The following is a 23,529-nucleotide window of genomic DNA, read 5'->3' on the forward strand; positions in this document are numbered from 1 at the left end:
TTCGGTGTGAAAATGATGAGCAAAATTTGCAACATTTTTCTTATAAATTTATCAGTTATTTTTTTATTAACAATAGTTAAAATTTTGTAAAATGATTCTTATAAAAATTTAGAATATTTCATTACTAATATAAACAAATGGGAGGAAATGTTAATTTTTCAAACCTCAAAGGAGGGGAATTTTTTTCCCTTCAGGTTTGGGGTGGAGTGTCATTTTCCCAAATCTCAAGGGAGGAGAGTGTGATTAACCCTAATTTAAAAAAAAAAAAGGCAAATTATTAAAACAATATAACAATTATGAATGAAATCTCTCTCTCTCTCTCTCTCTCTCTCGTGTATACATATACACTATTAATAACTGGATTTCTGGTTTGGGTTTCAATATTTTGCCTACTAAAATATCCTCACCCAAATTCTTAGACTCTTTAAAATACCCAATAACGGCTTTGGCGGTGCAATGACAGAAGAAATAAAGTTTCCTTGTGGTTGGAGGCCAATGGTAGTGCCAGCCCTGAGATGTCTGTCTTTCTCTCTTGTGCCTTAACAACGCATCACTATTAACAATGCATCCTTTTAGTAATTTCTCTCTTCTCTTTTAAAATTGAAACCAAATGTAACCCAAATACCTAAATAGAAATCAATCCAACCAAAATTTTCAAAACTAATTCATATTTCATTCCTAGATCTAAGAAAGAAAGGGAAAAGAATTACCGGTGGTAGTATCTCAATACCGGCATGCACCTTTAGGTTACCGATGCCGGTTCCGGTGGTCTAAGTTTGGCAAGGGATGGTGATGGCCAGCTATACGAACTCTGTCTCTCCCATGTATCGCAACTTGCAAGCTTTGTTTTTTCCTCTTCTTCCCTTTCTCTGTATTGCTCGTGTTTTTTAAGATGCAAGCCTTTTTTTTTAACCCTTTTTTTTTATATACCCAAAGACTATAAAAAGGTGTTAAGGTTGTGAAGCAATATAATTTATCACTTTTTAATTGTGAATGTGGCTAAAAGTTAGATGGGCATTTTTCCTAACATGGCAGCACCTCCTTAAGGGCTTCTACTATTATATATAGTATTAGATAGTATATAGTATATGATATATAGACTATATCATTTAGGTCATTCTATGGTACCCCCTATTTGTTTTGGGGGTATGGTACCCTCCCTAATCCTAGCCATTAATTTATCATTGTTTCAATACTGGCCATTCCTTTAGTTTTAATGGAAACCTGTTATTGAAAAAGTAGGTCAGTGAATCTATACTACTATTTAAGGGGTTTCTCCTGTTTGGACCGGATTTTTTTCATTCTAAAATACCCTCACATCTTTATGTTTAAGTAAAGACAAAACTAAAGGACAATCCGGTAAAAATACAATCCTAACTTCCACTAAAATATTGCCTAAATAATAAGGTCACTCTCCTGTTAATTTTCAAATTTATTTATCTACTTATAAATTAGATTCTCAAAATAAAAATTATATATATAAAATAAAAAAACATAGATGGTTCCAATCTCAACTTTTTCTCTTTCTCTTGCGTTCTCTTCTTGTTCATTTGGTTTTCCGATTCTTTCTTCTTCCTTTCTTAGATTTTGCTCTTGCTTTCACTCCACTCCCTTATATTCCTGTTTTTCTATCATTCTATGTATGATAGAAAAAACTACAAAATTTTACAAAGGTTTCTGATCTGCAAATCAGAAGCAACTTGAAGACAGAGATAGGTTGTTGTAGGTAATTCATCTCTACAATACAATTATGTCGTTTCTTGCCCTGTTGAGTGAGGAGAAATCATAGGACCTAAGATCAGCAGTGATTTTCATGGCAAAAAAATCATTCTTCAAGAAAACAAATCCATATCCAGTAGAATAAATTTCCGACTCTAACCATCCTCAGGTTGGTATTTCTTAGTCTAGATCCCTACCTCTAGATTGGCAAAATATGGGTTCTTTAATTCTTTGTAAGTCATGTATTTGTTTGGGGATAAAAATTTCTTTGGTTTTTTCAATTTAATTAATAATAGAAATTTATGCCATGTGATTGATATATGACATGTACATGCCATAAGGTTCTTTTCCTCTCTTTCTTCTTTCAATTTTCTTGGATTTTATGATATGAGAAGATAATTTTGAATTGTGATTGAGTTACTAAATAGGATTTAGGATGGAGGAATTTTTTGCATTTAAAGTTTGGGTTTTTTTTAAAAAAAAAAAAAAAAAAATTTATAAGAGTGCTTATGCATATACATGTTTGTAAAAATGCCAAAAAGGGCTTTTGTTTATTTATTTAATATTTTTTTCCTCTATGCATAATGTTTCCTTTCCTTAGTTATTTAATAGGCCATTGTAATGTTTTTGATGTGTTTGGATTCGGTTGGCTTCTTGCCATGGCAATAGCTATGCTTTGCCATGCTTGGCCGAGCTTTGTATTTGAGCCTGAGGATAATGTCTTAAATCTTATGAAAAAGAAAGAAAATCATGTCTAATATTCTATGTTAATGATTTACTCATGTTCTTAGTGTTTTTAGAGAAATATCCTTTATCGGTCCAAAGGTCTACACGTGGAAACTATCATGATGACTATTATGATTATCATCATCATAGTTTCCATATGTAAACCTTTGAAAATGATAATAAATAGTCAAAATAAAAACTTATGGAACCTTGGTATGAAAGTAGTAATAATTCTACGGACTTACAACATCTTTCTTCCATAAAAAAATAGAAATAAGCTGTCCTAACTCCTAACAGACGTAGTAATTCAGCAAAAAAAAAAAAAGGCCAATTTGCACTGCCAAGCTGCCCGCCCAACTCCATGCCTATTTTGCAGCCGAGCAGAGCAGTAGTGCTGTGCAGTGCAGTACTGTCCCACTTTCATAACATAACCTCACTTGCCCTCTTCACTACAACAAATATGACTTTTTTCAAGGGTCAAAACCCTTAAAAAAGGTATTAAAAAACCTTGAGAAAAATTATTTTAAAAGTCCAATTGAGTCTTGATAACCTTCAAAACTTATATCGTCGAAAAGAAAATTTTGAAAGCCTTCATGGTCCTCAAAACAAGTGCTCTATCTTATTTTAAGGGCCAAGAGACCCTTAAATATATGAGACAGTGAGTGATCTCAGAGAGAGCTTGTGATATATGAGAGATTGAGAGTTTTTTTTTTTTTTTTTTTTTTTTTTTTTTTTTTAAGGAAGGTTGGGTATTTTATTTAGTTTTTTACTTTTTTTTTTTTTTTTAGCTTCAGGCTATCGTATAGCATATTCTTTTGTTTTTTTAAATATTTTTTTGAAATTTTTTTCAAGGGTTGAAATTTTTTTTTGGGTATTTTTATTAGGGGTTGTGAATTTAAGACGATTTACATTTTAGTGACAAAATTAACCACTTTTTTATAAATTTATTTCAAGAGTTGTGTTAATTATTTTGAAGGTCCTTAATAAATCTAGTAATAGTCATACTTTAGTGTATATTTGGACAAATTTTAGTAACCCTTGAAAAAAAAGGATAGAAACAACTCATGTTGTTTGTAGTGCTTGTCTTTTCTTCTCTATTTCAGAGAACGGTTAAGAGAGAACAAGCAAGCAAGAGATAAAAACCCTATTTTGTCTTTTATGCATTTACATGCACTCTCTCTTTTGCATGGACAACGTATAATGGAAACAACCACCCCCCCCCCCCCAACACAAAAACCCAACAGGGCCAACACCTTCCAAACCCTAAGCCAGAAAAAATAAAAAGTTCTTTTACCCTAACTGATCCCCCCACAACCTTAACCATTTCTTCAACTACTCTTTAACCATATCTCTAGGATCCTATTACATTAATGATGACACTTTTAATGAATAGCAATACTTAATGTCTGATAACTGAATCATAAAGGGTCCAAAGCACAGAGTAGCATTAAGAGCAACCCTACTTTCCCTACCTTTCGCTTTCATTATCAAGCCCTTCAATTACACCTCTGTCACATTTTATTATTGTCATTACCATTATTACTTTGATCTTTGAAAACTGTGCTGGATCTTGGGTCCCTTCTGCTACATACAACTTCCTTAGCTTTTCCTTTAACACAAAGGAAGAAATACATCAGATATCTTACTTTGCTTCTGCTTTTCCTTCTTTAACTTTCTTCCTTCAACATGTGTTTGGATCTTTCTCACTCATTTATGTCTGGGTTTTCTGAAGTATTCTAAAGGGTCCCATATGAAAGTTCAAAAAGGGTATAAAACACTTTTGAACGTTTAGACCCCAAATTACAAAAATACCAATTCAAGCTTTATATCAAACAATTAATGTGCGGAATATGATAACAAGCTTATAACAGAATTGATAGAACAATCTAAGCCAAATATAAATACATCCACAGCAGTAAATATAAGGCAAAGGTAAAGGGAAAGAAGATGCAAACACACGGACAACACACGATGTGTTATCGAAGAGGAAATCGAAGTCTTCGGCGTAAAACCTCTCCGCCGCCCTCCAAGCAGTCAAATAATCCACTAAAGAATGTAGTTGGGATACATGAATAGCAGAAGACCCTCCAAGCCTAATCTACCCAAGTACCTAAGCCTTCCAAGCTTCTTGCTCCAACGAGGTTACGCCGATGTATATTGACCATAGCATCAACCAATGTATATTGGTTCCTTTCCAAACTGCTTCCCAAAGCACCAAATGAACCTTCTCACAGACGTGGATGTGGTGAGACAAGGGATTGGTAAATGACCTCTCAAGGATATGACAATAGAGAGGAAGAGAGTAGAGGAATTTGTAGAGTCTCTTTAGATGAAGATTGGGGATGAATCAATCTTGTATTTCTCTAGGGTTTTCTCTCACAAAATTCTCTCTGGAAGCTCTCTCAATATGATGGGTATAAGGGTGTATATATAGTAGGGTAAGAAGGGAATGCAAAACGTCAGTTTTTGCCAAACAGGGCAAGTTGGCGACTTGATCTCGCGGCTTGGCCAAGTCGCGAAATCAAGTCGCGACGTAACGGCCTGGCTAGACTGGAACTTTTGTCCTGTAGCGTGACAGCTGGCGCGACCCTTCAGCTTCCTAGTGTGCCTCTCACGTGCCTGCCTTTCGCGGCTTGCTAGTCGCGAACCACCCGCGAGTCCTAGTCGCGAGACTCTGTTTTTCTTGCACACTCTTGAGCTTTTCTTCACATCTTCTCACACACTACCCTTACAATTTTTAAAAAAAAAAAAAAAAAAAAAAAAAAAAAAAAAAAAAAAAAAAAGAAACAAGTTTTCCTAACTCCTAAAAGACGTAGTAATTCAGTAAAAAAGAAGAAGAAAAAATGATGTTTTAATTCATAAAAGCAGAGAACTTAAATAGTTTTCATTTTTGCAATAAATATTATATTAATGGGTGCAACAATGTTTGCACTGTAATTTTCATCTAGGACTTCAGAATATGAGGACAATTATGGAGAATGCAAAAGAACTCTTGAGGTTTATATCCATGAGATTTGCCTCTCATTAAATGGAAGTAATAGTTGCTCTGTTTGCCAATACAGTCAGGTGACTTCTACACTAAATTGGCATCATGAATACTGTTGATATCTATTGAAGCTGGAACTGAATTAAGTGAAAACGGCAAAACCAATTGTCAAGAACAAGGCAAAACGACACGCGTGAGGTTGAGAAAATAGAACAAGCTGAAGAACAAAACGGCAGTGTATGAATTAATGAAATCACGTGCATAGCATGTGAGTAACTTAAGTCCCAATTAGTTGTATAGGAAGTCCACTTGGCATGCATCTAATGGTGCAGTTGTATTTCCGTTAGATTAGGAAGTTTGTTAATTTTCTGTTTTAGTCTTAACTCCTCTGTTATGGTATATATAGAAACAGGGGCTCATGTAATTACTCACTTTTTACATTTTCTAAAATTGATGAATGAGAATTTCTTTTCTCTCAAAAGCTCTCTCTTCTAATTTCCAGAAACTTCTTTCTTAATAATATCAAAGACTAAAGTTCAAGTTATATAAAATACAATTCTTCAATGGGCTTAAGAAATTTGTTGGTTTCTGAAGGGTACACTAGTTGGTTCACACAAGGGAAGTTGCCGTTTATACAATACATCTAGTGCTAGTTTAGAAAGCTCTCTATGTGTGCATGGTTGGTTTAGTCAAGTTTTTTGTGCACTAACTGTTAATAACTTCTTTATCTGTTCATACTTTTAGAGAATATGTTGCAACAAAAAAGCCAAATCAATCTGCAGAACAAGAAGAAGAAATCTCATCACAAGAAAATCTCTGGTTTCCAGGTAATCTGGTGGCTTTACCATCTTGTACTTTTTATGAGATTATTATAAATTCAACTACAATTAACTTGCCGATTTCTTTCTATTTTACTCTCTCCTTGTTCAGCTGATTTTCACTTGTAAAGATGGTTTGTATGCTTACTTTGTTTGGTTGATACTTTTCAGTTGCTGATCAATTTATCTAAACAGTTTGCTCCAGGTAGTTCATCAAAAGTTCTCATCACATTTGTAAATTCACGAATTCGGGTTGTTGACGGTATTGATCTGGTTCACAAGTTTAAAGGTATAAATAAGATACATCAAATTTTGTCTTCATTTGTTGTTGTTACTTTTCTTTTTTTATTATTTATTAACATGAAAATGCTTGATACATGAAATTTTTGTCTTAAACCTGGTTGACATTATTAATATCATTGTACCTCCAAAAGTTGATACCTTTCTTCATTTCCTGGAGTTCTCAATGGTACTTTCATTATGCAAAGTGTTAAAAATTGCTTTGAACTTAATGGCCCTGGTACTCCATGGCTAACTCTTAGATTTAGGCAGTTATAGTTCTGACTTGCAACTATTAAAATATTGCAAATATTTGATCTTTAGGAAGGACAATGGTTAAGTCACTAATTTGGAAAGCAAGAACCTATTGTTAAGCCACTGTGGATCACAATTTTTTTTTTATAAACCATTATAGTAGCCTTTTAGGCTGTGTTTGTTTCGCGTAAAATGTTTTCCGGAAAATACATATTTTCTGGAAATGCTATTTTCCGGAAAAGGAAAATGTATTCAGGGCGTTTGGTTGTTTCAGAATTCGTTTTACGGAAAATTAATTCTGGTGTTTGGTTCGTTCAAACATTTTACGAAAAATGCTTTTTATTTTACGGAAAATCAATTCTCATGTTTGGTTTAGGTAAACATTTTACGGAAAATGAAATTCATTTTTTCTGGAAAATCAATTTCCATGTTTGGTTTGTGAATTAATTTTACGGAAAATACGAAATGCCTTACAAATTTCTACTCCTGCATTATCTAGACAAACCTGTAACAATACAAAACTAATCATCCACTTCAACATACACCTGCATTGCATATACATATCTGTAACAGTACAAAAATAATCATTCACTTCAACATCAAAAATAATCATTTAAATATACCGATAATATTAATATAAAAATAGCCACATTCATCGTTCACCATTGTCATTACACCTCCATGGTGTACAAAAATGATACCTACTCGTGGTATCTGAACAGTACAAATACATAATTTGGGCAATTGTATCGTCCCAATAATACAAAATACTACATATATAATACAATGGTAGATCAATACTAGTACTACAACAAAAGTGAATTCCTAAAGCTACCGTCACAGTCTACATGAAACAGGCAAGTCAAAGTTGTGAGAAAAAAAAACTATCCAACCACATCTTTCGCAGCCTAGCATTCTTGGCTAGAAATCCCCATGCTACCTTCTCATTTTCACACAAATGGTCAAACGCAGTTGCGAGCATTTCTTCGCTATACCCATCCGCCATCATAGCCATAACCTCATTATAAAGAGATGTGTAATCCACCGGGCCCCGATTGATTTCTTTAAGAGCCGTAGCTATTTCCTTCAACTGATCAGACAGATCAGTCAACACGCTATCATCAACAGTAGAAGGTGCACGCCCTCTTTTGCGGGACTTGGAAATTCCCGACCCAGTGGTGGATGACTCGACTGCATTCTTACCTTTTTTGACCACATCTTCCTCCACATTATCTGCAACAAATTCAGCACTGTCGCCATTATTTGGCTCATTTTCAATATCTACATAGGAATTTGAGAAGCCACCCGTGGCTGTGTCCTTCCCCACAATAATAGCTAACTCATCATACATCTCTATTTTCTTGTTTAGAAACTCTGCATGTTTTCGATGCGCCTGTAAGGGAGAAAGGAACGTATAATGACAATGCAATAATCACTTCACTCATAAATTCAATATTCAATGCAATATTCATGCCAGTAAATGTTTTAGGTCAATGATAAACAAACAAATCTGTTATTATATGAAAAATATAGTGGGTGTCCATCCTTGTCAAATTAAACATAAAATCATGGTATGGAGTAGATGCTGAGTTTAAACATCTAGATATGGTGGTGTGACATTACTCTTGGACTATGGACAGTAAACCGTACTAGGCAGGATATGGTTGAAACTTTGAATATCTTTTCAAATAATTCTTTGCCTTCAATTTCCAAACTAAGATATGGCTGTCTTTCTCTTCTTTTTTTTTCATTTACAACTCTTTAAAATACCAAATAATTGACAAAAGCAATGGAATCCTAACAAAGAATGACATTATAAATTTCAATTTTTGGACAAAAACATATATTATCATTTATATTAAGAAAATATAGTTGGAAGGCATACCATAACTTCTTCTTGGTATGTCTTTGCATCACACGTTATCATTTTTAGGTTGTCATCCCAACCAAATCCACTTTTCTTTCAAAGTTTCTCAATAGTAGACCACATGGTCCTTAGAGTTCACATCCGATTCTCAACATAGGGTGGGTGGCACTCAACCCCAAATTGGGCAGTTATCTCCTTTGCTACAAGAGCAAAGGAGCCTGCCTTGAAGGTGCTAGAGGGCTTGTTGCCCTTTCCAGCCTCTTGTGCAAGTATCCTCAGCATCATTTCATGTATAGGGGGCAGCCACCTGAATTGCTTGTTGCTGGTTACCTTCTCTTTGCCCTTTGACATTACTACATATGAAAATTGTATAGTCAGAGTAGCATTTAAAAATGAGAGTAGCATTTAGTAATTACGCTCGGAATATGAACAACAAATCAAACACACATACAACCATGCTTATAAATTTGCACAACAGAATGAAACATGCTAACACTCGAAATGACAATGTAATACCATCAAATAACAATGTAATGCTGAAAATACTTTTCCATTACACCACCAGAAGTCTATAGTAAATACACTGTCTTCATAAATAAATAAATAAATAAACACACATATTACAATCATAGAAATCTAAATAAAGTATTACTCTCCACTCCTGATATAATTAGACCACATGGCTTGACATATCTCATCCTTCTTAGCATTCCATAATCTACTGTCTTCAATGGACTCTCGACGTGATTGTGTTTCTTGTTGGGGGTCACTAGACTCTACTTCGTTCATTGCAGCTTCCATAATATGGTCATGTGGTTCAACCCCCATAATGTGATTATGAACCACACAACATCCTAACACTACTTTCACTTGGGTTTCAAAAGACCAAAATGGTTCTGCATCCAACACTTGAAAACGTTTCTTCAACACTCCAAACCTTCGCTCAATGGTAGTTCTCAATGAAGAGTGTCGCAGGTTGAACAATTCTTTCTCATTCTCAGGAGGATGATCACTAAACTCTTTTAAGTGATATCGCACACTTCGATAAGGTGACAATATTCCATTTTTATTACCATACCCAGCATCACCAAGATAATATTTACCTACATATATTCAAAAATAAAACCAAATCACTACTATGCTTAAGAAAACGCACAATATTTATTAAACTAATAAACCAAAAAGGTGAAGTAAACGTATAATACCGTTGGGAATTGAAAATCCCCCTGGCCTAGCAAATGCATCATTTAACACACGTGAATCATGTGCACTGCCTTCCCATCCAGCCAAAACATAAGTAAACTTTAAGTCAAAACTAATGGCAGCTAACACATTTTGCGTGGTTCCATCTTTGCGACCACGAAATCTTCCTTGTATTTCAAGTGGCACAGATGCACGAACATGTGTACCATCTATTGCTCCAACACAATCCTAATTTTTGACAGACATAATGGTTTAAAATTACACAAATCTTCATAATTTACAAAAATACACAAGTCGCAATATTTACCTTAAAATATAGGTAGAACCTTCTGCTATTCCTTATCTCTTAGGGTGTATCTTCGCTACGTAGTCTTATTAGAGCTCTATATAATTTCAGGACCCCCCTAAAGACGACCTTAAAATATCTATGAACAGTCTCAGTTGATCTATAAATCCGACTACCCATTACACGAAACCTCACATTATGACCAATAATGTGTAAGAAAATAAACACTTGCTCTGTAACAGGCATGTGAACAGTCGGGCGTACATGCTCCCCCTCAGTGAGGATGTGACATAAGTAGTGGAAAGCTATAGGCTTCATCCTAATTTGATTCACACAATATCTCTCACTTCCATGCAGAACACTATTTATGTATTCCTCTCTCTCGGCTGCATGATTAACAAAAGGCGCCCTAGGCAATCATTTACGTCTACGCCGCAATTTCCTTAACAATGCAACCCCCACAAGGAGGATAGATACAACTGAGGCAAGAATTGGGGCTTTGGTTTTTTTCTTCATCTAAAAAATCACAAACACTGTAGTCTAAGAGGTATGTAAACAAGCATGCTATTGATTACACAGTAAATAAAAACAGCCACAAACAGAAAACATCCAAACCACATTGATAACGAGTACCAAAATGTTTATGCACATATATTTCTGTATAATTGTAACATCAACACCGTACACAATATAATACCATCACAATCAATATTTACACCTATGAACAAATCACATTGCATTGTTATTATAGAAAACATTGAACAAGAGTTTCCCAAAAAAAGAAAAAACACAAAACAACAATAGCCGCATCAAATTTCACAACTCACAGAACAACAATAGCCACATCAAATTTGTGCCCAATAACCAACTCCCACCACAACAACTATTTTTACATCAAATTTATACCCAAACCCACGGTACCCACGTCAAATTTATGCAACCCACTCAACATCAGCTACACCCAATACTCATTATCAACCAAATAAAACTAAGGAAATTTCAGTCATAGCCAATTTCAGTCATACCCAATACTCATTATCAACCAAAAAATATAATAATAATAATAATAATAATAATAATAATAATAATAATAATAATAAAGGTTGGGTTGTTTATGAGGGACTGATGATTTTCAGTTGGATTGTTTATAGGTTTGAGGGGGGGTCGGCCCTTTCAGTTTTTTGTATTTTTTGTGTGTGGATCGAAGCTGTGTGGATCGGGCTGAGAAATGAAGTGATGAGAGGGTGGATTGGACTGAGAAATGAGGGTGGATCAGACTGAGAAATTTTGGGGATCGGACTGAGAAATTAGGGGATCGGACTGAGAAATGGAAAAGGGGAACTCACTGTGCGTGGAGAGGATCGGCTGTGTGAGGGAGATGGTGGAGCTCGGTGTGTGGATCGGAGCTTGGAGCTCGGTGTGTGGATCGGAGATCGGAGCTTGGAGCTCGTCGGTGTGTGGATCGGAGCTTGCTCGTCGGTGTGTGGATCGGAGATCGGAGCTTGGAGCTCGTTGGTGTGTGGATCGGAGCTTGGAGTTTGGAGCTTGTCGGTGTGTGGATCGAAGCTTGGAGCTTGGAGCTCGTCGGAGAGTAGATTAGAGCTTGGAGGTTGGAGCTCGTCGGTGTGTGGATCGTCAGTGTGAGCTTGGAGCTTGGAGCTCGTCGGTGTGAGCTTGGAGCTTGGAGAGCAGTTGGTCGAAGAGTGCGTGTGAGAGATGAGAAAGCGTTTTACGGATTTTGTTTGAAGTGAAAATGAGAACTGAATTCATTTTCCACCTTCATGCCTCTATTTTACGGTCAAAGCGGAAATGCATTACAGTTGACCAAATTTTACAAACCAACCAAACACACTAATTTTCCGGAAATGCTTTTCCGGAAGTGGTTTGAAGCCAAACCAAACGCACCCTTAGTTACAATACGCTAAACCTGTGACCTTTGGAAATATGGTGTAGCACGAATGTGCTTGACTTGGTGCTCTTTAGAGGCGTGTAGAACTTACCTATAAAAGAAACTACATAATAAATTAGTTGAAATTTTCAATAAAATTATTTATCAAAAAAATAAATAAACAAATTAGTTGGAAAAAAAACTTGTTGTCAAAAGGCATGAATCTTTGAGTTGGACCTTATCAAAAACTTATTAATATTTGTTATAAATTTTAAGGATATTAATTGATTTTTTAACTCTTGTGTTCCTTCTGTGTTTATCACTTTAGTCATAATGTCTTTATTATATGCTTTATTTGATAAATTTCCCTTTGATGTGCAGAAAACTACCAGAATTCTCTATGCAATGAGGTGTGCTCTTACGAACATCTCATTTTTCTAAGTGTTGATAGTTATACCATATAAATGCAGATACTTTAGTTACCACTTGAACTACAAAAGGGACAATAAGAAATTCCTACAAGTTAGAAGTTGCCATGTTCAGAACTTAGGAATGAATAATCCAGACATGTAGACCAATTGCAAGATGCATTTGATTCTCTTTTTCAATTATTGCCATGATGTTATTCAAATATAGATGTGAAGAAACACATTGTAGTGGATTTCTTTGTAAACAAATTTTTTCCTTCTTATGATGAGCAAGTAGCAGAGTAAGTAGAAGTCAAGATACTTATAATGGATTTCTTTGTAGTTTTTCAACTTCCTTTAGATACTTTACAACAAGAGACCTGTTTGCAGTGCATGAAATTGGGTTGTATATCATTTCATGTTATCGATATTATGAGGTAAAAAACACTATATTTAGCTCCAAGTGCAAGTAGTTATGAAGAATCTGATTTATAGTTTTAAATTTTGATAAGAGAGTTTTAACAATAATATCATGTATATTTTATTCCAAAGTCTCCAACCCCAATGAAGATGGAAAATTATAGATTTATGGGCTAGTATCAATTATATTTGTAATTAATAGAGAGATGATGAACTCCACTTAGTTTTTTATTTTAGTAAGCATTAGTTGGTGTAGCTTTGCAATTTCTGTAACAATACTATTAATTGCTTGATTATGTCATTGAGCCATTCATGTAACAATACTATTAATTTTGCTAACCTGCAAGTGGACATGTTGATAATTAGCTTTGCACATTCTTTTTATTTAATTTTGTATTGTTGAGTTTTCGAACATTGTTATGTAAAAGCAAAGTAACATTATTCTATAGAATCTTGTGCACTTGTTGTGAAGCTTTGAATTTCCTAATTTTGGTTTAAACTTGGACTGTGTATAATCTTAATATTGATCTATAAATATTAGATTTTTAAACATATTTTATTTTAGTTTTGATTTTGGAAATGCATAGGAGATATTTGTGAAACTATTTGTTAGAAACTTTGAAGTGATGTTAAGCTATTTTATATGCATGTTATGCAGTCTTGAAGGTGATTCATCAGATTGAGAAATGCACCAGATTGCAGGAGCTCTCTCAAGTTTACTATGCTCCTATTGGACCCTTGGAATGATAAGTTAGGGAGCTCTTGGATTGTGCCCTGCCGAAACCTCCTACACCATGTCTAATTAATAACTCTTTTTTTATTTCAACTGGTCAATTGCAATTTTGGCCTTAGGGAATGCAAGAATCAGGTTTGGCCTATGGAAAAAATTGTTAAAGTATGGACCATGGAATAGACTTGTCATGAGTCATGACTATGACATTATTTTATTTTATTGTTGCTATTGTATAATCAAATCATTGAGTAAGTTTGTTGGAAATTTAGACCTCTTAAACCAACTAGATTGCGTAGCCTAGTTAATTAGCGAAGTTGTTACTTAGTCAAATTAAACAATTCTAGGTTAAAACAATCAAACAATCATATCAAGAATATAATGCAGCGGAATAATAAATAACACAAGATATGATCACCCAGGAAACCACACGGTAAAAACCTGGGGAGGATTTGACCTAGCTATCCTCAAGGTAAACCTAAATCCACTATGCGAAAGAATCAAAATTCATACAGAAGGACTACAAGCTCCCCGCTTGACTTCCTAATGCTACCCACCAGTAGAACTTACTGACACGACCACATGCAAGCTCCGAATCTACGGACTCCTTCTTTCTTGGACTCTTCAATCAAGTACAAGCACCCTCGCTTGTGTATCTTTAAGTTCTTGAATCTGCAACTGAATGATTACCAAGTTCTTGACATAATCTTGAATCTTGGAAACTCTAAGTATATGTGAAGGAAAGCTCCTCAATGATCTCACAAGAGATTCACATAAACAGCAATATGAGCAACAAAGACCTTAGAGAGGTTTTGGTACAAAACCCTAGATACAAAAGAGACACTCTCTTCTCTCTCTCTAAAAGCCCCCCAAAACGTGGCTTAGGGTTTTCTTTATATATTGGGAGAATTAGATCTGAAACCCTAATCCTTAATGGGCTTAAGCTGCTGTTTGGGCCGACTTAAAATTTTGCAGATACGATTTTCGATTGATCGAGCCTGTTCTTCGATCGATCGAACCAGGCAGAATATGAAGTCTTCTTCCTGCAGCTTGTATGTTCTTGAGTCTTGACTTGAATCACCTTGAGCATTGTCTAATAAAACCTATAGACTCTAAGATCTATATCTAGGTAAGTTTGTGTTCACGATTTGCCAATTGTTCTAAACATTTAGAACCTAACAAAGTTGTTGCATCTTTATGTCGTAGTTATCTTGTCTTGATGAATATATAAAATTTATTATTTTAATTTTTTTTTGGTTGTTGTTGTTGTTGCTGCAAATAACATACTGTGAATGAGTTTTGTATATGTGAATCACTAGAACTTGATCCTGTACTCGAGTCTTAAAGGCTTGAGTTCCTTAAGCAATCTCGAGTCTTTAAGACTCAAAATGCTAGTTTACAAATATGTTTCAAAAACATGCCAACTAGAAAAATTGTTTCGAAAATCATGTTAAATGGCAAAAAAATCCTACATCAAAACAAGTAGAGTTATTTGATCTGGTTTTATAAGATGATATGGATGCAAAAGAAGTGTCATTGAAACCATCACTATTGAAAAATTGTTGTTCCCAACAATTTTGTTTTAGATGGTATAATCTTAGAGCTTAACAAACATATATTTATTTGAACATTGAAATTTCATTTTGTGCAGTGTAGGTCTTATTGGAGTTCAAATTGGCAAATTCAGTGGTTGTGAACATGGAATTTAATGTTGGCTTAAAAAATTTTCATTTATTACATTACATATTGGGGTGTCAAAAGTTGTTAATGGAGTTAGTAGAAGTAAGAGTGAAAAAAAATAAAAATAAAAAATAGTAGAAGTAAATAATCAAACTTTTATTAGATTTTTTTAAAATTTATTAATAGTGTTAATTGAAAGATAATTTTTAATTAATTGAAAGTTTAGTATTGAAGTTTCATTTAAAGCTCACTATCTCAGTAATTTCATTTGGCCTTTAAAAAAATAAGAAGAAGAAAAGGAAACCATCAATGTAACATTGACCTTTTACATAAAAGGAGATGTACCGAAATTTAGAGGTGATAAATGGCAGATACTGTGAACAAAGAGAGATGCAGAGAGAGATAGAGGAAATTGCATCTTTTATCATCGACATCGAAGGGAAGAAGATATGCTATGTGGTCTTTTATTTTTTTCCTAAGGGTATTTTGGTCATTTTTTAGGTATCATTGTTATTTCAGTTATTTTTAGGTTTTACAATAATTTTGGTCTTTTTTTTTAAGATTCAGGGTTATTTGATCAATTTTTTTAAGGGTATTTTGGTCATTTTTTAGGTTTCATGGTTATTTTAGTCATATTTTCGATTTTTGATAATTTTGGTCATTTTTTTTTTTAAGTTTTAGGGTTATTCTCTCATTTTTTAGGTTTTAAGAGTATTTCGGTCATTTTCTAGGTTTCAGGAGTATTATAGTAATTGGTGAGAAAAAAAAAAAAAACCATCGAATGTGACAAAAGTACCACCGAATATGAGAAATGTACAGTCTAATGTGATGTTGATACTGCCTAATGTGACAATAGAACTATCAAATATGAGAAAGAAAAAAATGGACCACCAAATGTGACAAAAGTACAGTCAAATGTAATGTTGGTATTGCACAATGTGAGAACAACACCATCAAATGTGAGAAAAAAAATTAAAATACAACCAAATGTGAGAAAAGTACTATCAAATGTGATGTTGTCATTGCCTAATGAGACAATAGAACCATAATTTGCGAGAAAAAAAATTGAACCACCAAACGTGACAAAAGTATTATCATATGTGATTTTGGTATTGCACAATTTGAAGATGATACCATTAAATGTAAAAAAAATAAAAAAAAAAAAAAAAAAAAAAAAAAAAAAACAACAACAACAACACCACCACCACCAAAGGGAAATATGTTCAAAAGCCCCAAAACATGACGGGGAAATACAAATTGTTCTACTCTGTTTTCATTAAAAAAAAAAGAAAAAAAAAAAAGAGAAGAGATATATAAATAAACTCTAGCTTGTTGGAGGGGCAATGATCTCCTTAACTTGACAGATCTGTTCACTATCAATAACCATCAGGTCCGCAGGGATATTACTGATAGGGGCGTCATCTCCAAAGAGCTCATTGGTGTCCTCAGATTGGGCAGGCTGGACAGAGGTTTGTTCAGGAATGTTGATGTTGATAAATGACAGGTCAAGCTCTGGGTACAAGTTCTTTACTTGACGGACCGCGTCATCAAACCCGTCGTTATAAGAGACCCCCAACTCTGACAAAAGTGCCTCGGAATCACGGTACTCTTTTATCGACGTCTCCTTGGCCTGACGGAGTTCTTTTTCTTTGTCCTTTAGAACTTTCTTCAGATCCTTCGTCATCTAATAGTACTCATCGCGTGCCTCTTCTGTCATCCTGAATTTTTTCTCCGCTGTCGCCTTCCAGCTCTTCAACTCAAGTAACTCGTCCTCCGTCAACCTGGCCTTGTCACAAACACGGCCCAAAGTTGTCTCGTGGTTAAGACACCATCCCATTAACTCCTTCATCATAAGCATTGCCTGAAGGAAGACAAATTAATAAAGGAGGACGGATGCAAAAAAAAAAAAAAATGATGATGACGACGGATGAGTTACCTGAGCAACGCTGAAAAGGCCCGTCTCTCCCATAGCCTTCGTCGAGTGGTTGCCCAAGTCCTCATAATCCTCAGATGTTATGATGGACGAGAGCCTCTCCAGGGCGTATTTAGAGTCCTCACGGAGCAGGACAGGGGGTTTCTTCTGGCTCCCTGACGGACCAATCATGAGGCCCTTGCTGGCCCCATGTTTTGCTGGGGTGACCGTCTTTGCATTTCCAGCCATTAACCCAACAACAGGCTCTAAAGGAACCTTAGGTTTCTTAGGTGCGCGGTCCCCCTTGGACAGTTGCTTCCTTTTGGCTGACGGCTTGCTTAAGCTCGCCCCCATAGGGTTTACACTGGCTTCTTTGTTTTTGGCCACCTGCAATCTGATCGTTGCCCATCGTTTAGCGTCGTTCATCTCTGAAAAAGTTGACGGGTAAGGAAAAGATGATAGCATAATCTACTTAAATATAAGGACTGACGAACTCAGGTTGATAGATTCGCACCTCGTATTTAATTGCTGCTGGGGTTGGCTCGGGACCGTCGCGGTACTAGTGGATGGTATTGAGGTTGACAAGCTTTGGCCAAGTTCGTTCCTTCGGCTTGGACTTGGCGAAAATCTTTTCAAGAAATGTAAACTCCTTGAGGTCTACCAGAAGGCGCTATCGAACTGCAAAAGGGGACAGACGCTAAAAAAAAAAAAAACTAACAGACAAATACCGGACGGATTAATTATCCCTCAAGTAATGTCGACGAACATGTGATCCGTCTCCCCAGGATGGCACATCCAATCGTCACCTTCTATAAAGAAGTAACGACTCTTCCAGTCCCTGTTGGAATCTGGGGTCTCATAAATCACCTTCAAGACAGGACTCTTAGGAACAAAATTGTATATCCCCCTTGACTTGTCTTTCTCATCTGGTCGGTAGCAATGGAGGAATTCCCAAACCGTCAACCTTCAGGCACCATTTGACATGGCTCTGTATAGGACCTCCATGGCTATAAAAACCTTCCAGGCATTAGGAGATATCTGGTTGACGGATAAACCCAGGTACTTAAGAAGTTCTCGGTGTAAGGAATTCAGAGGAAACCTAAGGCCCGCCTTGAGCACCTATTCGTACACTCCAACTCCGTCTACCCCTCTGTAGTAACACTTTTTCGACTTATAGGGTAGACGGATGGGGATGTAATCTAGGATTTGGTAGTGGGCTCTAAAGGTATTGAAATGAGGCTCCTTGATAGTAGAAATAAACGCATGCACCGTCCACTCCGGTAGCATGATGAACTCCCTAAGTCCATTAGCACCTACGATGGACATGATCCTTTGATCCCCATCGTCATCAGAACCCTTCTCTAGCTCGATCATCTCCATGTCCTCATTTGTTGAGGACGGGGAAGATGTAGACGGACTCCTCTCTTCGCTCAGATCGTCTCGGTCTATGTGACCTGAAGGATAAACATTTTCGTAGTCCGCCCCATCACGGACAACTGACTGGTTACTCGACACACTAGACATTAACTACATGTAATGACAAAACCTAAGACTCTGACGGGGTCTAAAAAAAAGGGGTGACGAGGACATAAAATCCAAGGAAAGACTACCAAAAGTTGAAAGGAATGAAATACCGACGGAGAGAAGTGACTTACCAATTTGTTAAAGTGGACGGATGTAGGCGTTTAACACGGTTGCAGTAACTGGACGGTCTAGCTCTGACAAGGTGTTTCTTCGTAAAGTAGAAAAATGAAAGGGGTAGGAGGCGATATTTATAAGAGGGAGTGCACGGAAGCCAAAGCGCCATTTCGATCCGAGACAAAAGCCAATAAAAGAGCAACACGCGTCAATGAGTAATAAATATTTCCTATAAACCTGTCGGAGTGCAAGTACAACTCATGAATTTTTAACCGTCATCCTAATCTTGAACCGTCACCCCACGGGCCCTTGTGCTCAGAGATGACGAACCCATGGGGTGAAGGGGGCAACTGAAGAGGAAAAATATGCACTGGACGGCTTATATGACGGATCCACTGAAATCCCTTATACTGGATAGATCCCATACGGATGGGTTCTACACCGACGGGTTGAACACCCATGCAGTGTCCGAATCAATTATCTACAAGAAGCCCAAGTTAAAGGAACTCTTGCGGCCCATGTTTGGACATCTCAAAATCCTATTATAAATGGAATTCAAAGGCGAAGAGGATTCTAGAAAATATGTGCATTAATGGAGATCTTCTCCATAAGGAAAAGTCTTGTTCATCACGTTTGGAATTGTTAAAGGAGACTCCTATAAGGAAAAGACTTCTGCCTCAAGGAAGAGAGGTCAATCTTCAACCACTATAAAAGCCCCAATACCCTCACAAATTAAGGTACGCATAATTAACCCTCTCTAGCACTCTGGAGTTGAAAAAGATTCTAACTTGACCTTCGGAGGGTATTTGGCCGGTTCCACACCGGTGCTCTCTGTAGGTTTTCTCTTTCTTGCTGCGTAGGTGACTTTCTGAGCGTGTGACCGATGTGTAATTCATTGGTGATTTTTCAGACTTCATCAGTGATAATAGTTCATTAGCCATCATGACTAAAACATTGTAGCCATTACCATTCAACCGTAAGGTCAATTTTCATGTGGTATATTTTAGATATGTGTAATTGTAGTCTCAGGCTTCACAATTTTGTTTGATACATTTTCTTATATTGTTCTACAGGGGGTTTCTTGTGATTTGCTTGATGGGCTTTGGTATGTTACTACCTTGAATATTGGGCCCATTCATGACAACTCTCTTGGTTGTGGCAAAAATTTGGAATTCAGACCTCAAGTGTTTGAGCTTAAGCACCTCAAAACTCTTTCATTCTTCAAATGCTTTGTTTCACCCAAAAGGCAACCCATTGCCATTCCATCCAATAGCTGGGACAAACTTGGTGGCAGCTTAGAATCATTAGAGTTCAGATCAAACCCTGGTCTCATTGGAAAAATTCCTATCAACTTTGGTGCCCTTGTGAAGCTCAAATCACTAGTGCTACTAGAAAATGTATTAACTGGCAATATACCAACAAATATTGGCAACTTGATCAACTTGAAGCATCTAATTCTTGTTGGGAACCAATTTGTTGGTTGGATTCCAGATAGTTTTGGTGGGTTGAATGAGCTACTAATATATGATTTAAGTAGGAATACACTATCTGGGCCTTTGCCATTGACTCTTGGAGGGTTGACCTCACTTTTGAAGCTTGACTTGAGCAACAATCAATTGGAAGGCATCCAAGTGAGATTAGTAACTTGAAGAATCTGACCCTTTTGGAACTTAGAAACAACAAAATTTCAAGTGGGTTGACCAAGTCATTTCAAGGAATGAGTTCCTTAGAAGAGTTGGTCTTGTCTAACAACCCAATAGGTGGAGACCTAATGAGCCTAGAGTGGCATAACTTACATAACTTGGTCATTTTGGACCTCTCCAATATTGGGTTGACAAGGGAGATTCCTGAGTCCATATCAAAATTAAAGAGATTGAGATTTTTGGGTCTCAGTGACAATAACCTCACAGGAAAGCTGTCTCCAAAGCTAGCTACTCTACCCTGTGTTAGTGCACTCTACCTAAATGTGAACAATCTAACTGGAGAACTTAATTTTGCTGATGATTTTTATAGGAAAGTGGGAAGGCAGTTTAGGGCTTGGAACAACCCAAACCTTTGTTACCCGGTTGGGTTAGTGTCAACTAGCCATGTTCCATATGGGGTAAAACCATGCCAGCAACAGGTCACATTGCCTGAACCCGGCTTAAGAACCGAGTTGGCTAATGGGAACATGAATCAAAATTCCCAATTTGTGGCCTCTTTAGGGTTTACAAGCTATGGTACTAGTGCTGGGATTTGGTGGGTTTCTCTAGTAGAGATGTAAAGAGGGCTATTCTTAAATTATTTCCTATAGTTGTGTCTTAATTGACAGAATTCTCGAACTCTAGAAGATTACCTTTTAGATGTCGATGGGTCCGTTTGGATTGAACTTATTGTTGCTGAAACTGAAAACACTGTAGCAAAATAATTTTTAAATGTGTGAATAGTATCGTGGGACCCATTTTTAATATTTTTTATTGCATGAACAGTGCGTGAACAGTGCACACACTGTTCATGCACAGATTTTTTGTCTCCCAAAGTCAAATTATGCGGCCAAAAAAAAAAAAAAAGAAAGAGAAATGCAGATTTGAGGAAACGTGGACACGCAAACGCGCAATCCAAACGCCCTCGTAAGTATGTAACAACAATTTCATCTTACTTTCTCTTGTCCTGTCTTCTAACTCTTTAATGCAGTACCAATGTTTATGGCTATTCATTCATAATTATGAAAAATAGTCGCAAACTCACGTAATATGTGAGAATTGATAATTATTTTGTAATTATGGTATAATATATAATTTGTTCTTTAAATTTTGTGAAAAATTATTTTTTCTCTCAAAAAATTAAATAATTTCTAAAATTATTTTTCATTTATCTATCCCAAAAAATATATCATAGTTTTATTACTTGGATTTTTTTTTTTGTTGATATTATATATTCATTTTTTAGGCAATCCATATTATGCATTATATATATTTTTTTCCTATACAACTAAACTGTGTAAATTTCAAATATATCATTCAAAATTTTCATTCTCTTAAAAGAGATTATCATATTTATAATTTTTCGTATTGTATGAGTAACTTCGAACTATTGGTTGAGTTTTGTTTACTAATATAGATACATAAGATGGAATTGCATATTTCTCAAAAATTCCTAAGAGATTATACAATATTATAAATTTAATATTTAAAATAATATGTAGAAAAAAAAAGTAGAATTTATTTCTAAAATTGAACACTTCACCTATTGAAATTAAAGAAAATAATTTATATAACAACGTAAAAAGAATTTCCTCAAAAAAAAAAAAAAAAAAAAAAAAAAAAACAACAACAACAACAACAACGACAACGTAAAGAGAACATGATCTAAGAAAAAAAATTGACTACATACACTTTCACTTATTAAGATTTAATTGCCTTTAACTGGACATTTGTATTGCATTTATTGTTGCTGCGCTTTTATTCAGCCTTCTCATCTACCACATCATTGGCCACATCATTATTTTTTTATTATCTATTTTTTACTTTTAATTTTTTGACAATATTAAATGTAGGGACTCAATTTGGATTGACCCTGAGTGATGGGTCCTTAGCCCAATAAGCCCAAACAATAAATTTATAGAGAGTGGGTTGACAGGTCTAGGTGCTGGCCGTCGATCACCATGCATGAACTTTTCTTATAAAAAATGTTAAGAGTTCTTTACAAATGGGGGGATACTCCTCGGCCTGTGGTCGAGGAGGCCTTAATGTTCTTTCTTTTTTCCCCCCCTCTCTTTGCTTTACTAGCTTTTCTTTTATAGTTTTTATCTTCCTATCTCCTGCTTCCATCTGTTGATCATCTATTTGCCTTTCTTCTAGTCGTCCGTCCCATCAGAGGCCTTATCGGTACTCAAGTGGTTCACTCTAATCAACGTTATCCTGCCAAGGGGTTACCTCCCATTAATGCGGCCAGAGGGGGTTAGTTGAGTGCATTAAATGCGAGAGTGACAGCTTACTTTAGGGTTAGCCTCTCCCCAAAATCACCTTTGTCAGGCCGAGGATAAGGTAGTCCTCGGCGTGGATTGGGAAAATAGACTTTCCCCCTCTTTAGTCCAAAATAGCTTGTGCTCCTCAGCATGGGCCTTGGGCCTGCTACATGATGGGCCGAGGCTATCAGGCCTATGGGCCCACAATAGCCCCTCAAAACTCTGCTGCACGTTCCCTCGAACGGGAAGGAGGGTTTTGATACATGCGGGTCCATTGGACGAATTGCCCCACTTCGGCTTATACTGATGCTGGCGGCTTTTTGACTGCCCGATGCGCGTTTTTAGCGTTTCAAGACTTAATGGGTGCCCACATTAAATTTTGGCGGCACCACGTTTCCCACTTTCAACGGCATGATCTTTTGCTTTTATGAGCAAGCGGTTTCATTTGGGGAACTTAAGGGAGAGTATAAATACCTGTTTGAATCGCTTGGTTTCATGATTTCATCATTTTCGCGCTTATAATTATTGATGCATATAGTTTGAATCTGGTTCGACTTGCATACTATCTGAAGGGTATCGTCATACTTCTGTAAGTCCTCTTTTTCTAGTGACCCCAAATTTCCTTGATTTCATTCTTCTTTTTCTCTTTTAGAGCTTTTAGTTGTCTTTGGGGAATGGGTAAGTTTAAGAAGTTGGTCGAGTCCGATGAGATGATGAACAAATTCATTGTTGACTATGGAATACCCAATAATGTGAATTTGAAGTACTG

General features: G+C 36.1%; 2 long non-coding RNA genes and 1 pseudogene across 2 annotated transcripts; 2 read left to right on the top strand and 1 right to left on the bottom strand.

Annotated features, from left to right (window-relative positions):
- Positions 1–1,539: 1,539 nt before the first annotated feature.
- On the top strand, positions 1,540–13,791 carry LOC136066316 (uncharacterized). Its single transcript, XR_010627764.1, has 5 exons — positions 1,540–1,888; positions 6,176–6,258; positions 6,445–6,538; positions 12,409–12,437; positions 13,513–13,791. It is a non-coding gene; the product is annotated as an uncharacterized LOC136066316 (long non-coding RNA).
- On the bottom strand, positions 9,460–10,306 carry LOC136066339 (uncharacterized). The gene is made up of 3 exons (XR_010627788.1): positions 10,161–10,306; positions 9,856–10,081; positions 9,460–9,753 (listed from the first exon to the last, which is right to left on the bottom strand). It is a non-coding gene; the product is annotated as an uncharacterized LOC136066339 (long non-coding RNA).
- A 5,605-nt stretch (positions 13,792–19,396) lies between the features above and the next one.
- Positions 19,397–21,077, top strand: LOC111984209 (piriformospora indica-insensitive protein 2-like; annotated as a pseudogene).
- The last annotated feature ends 2,452 nt before the right edge of the window (positions 21,078–23,529 follow it).

The sequence above is a fragment of the Quercus suber genome, unplaced genomic scaffold, assembly GCF_002906115.3.
Source record: "Quercus suber isolate HL8 unplaced genomic scaffold, Cork oak 2.0 scaffold_31, whole genome shotgun sequence".
NCBI classification, from domain to species: Eukaryota; Viridiplantae; Streptophyta; class Magnoliopsida; order Fagales; family Fagaceae; genus Quercus; species Quercus suber.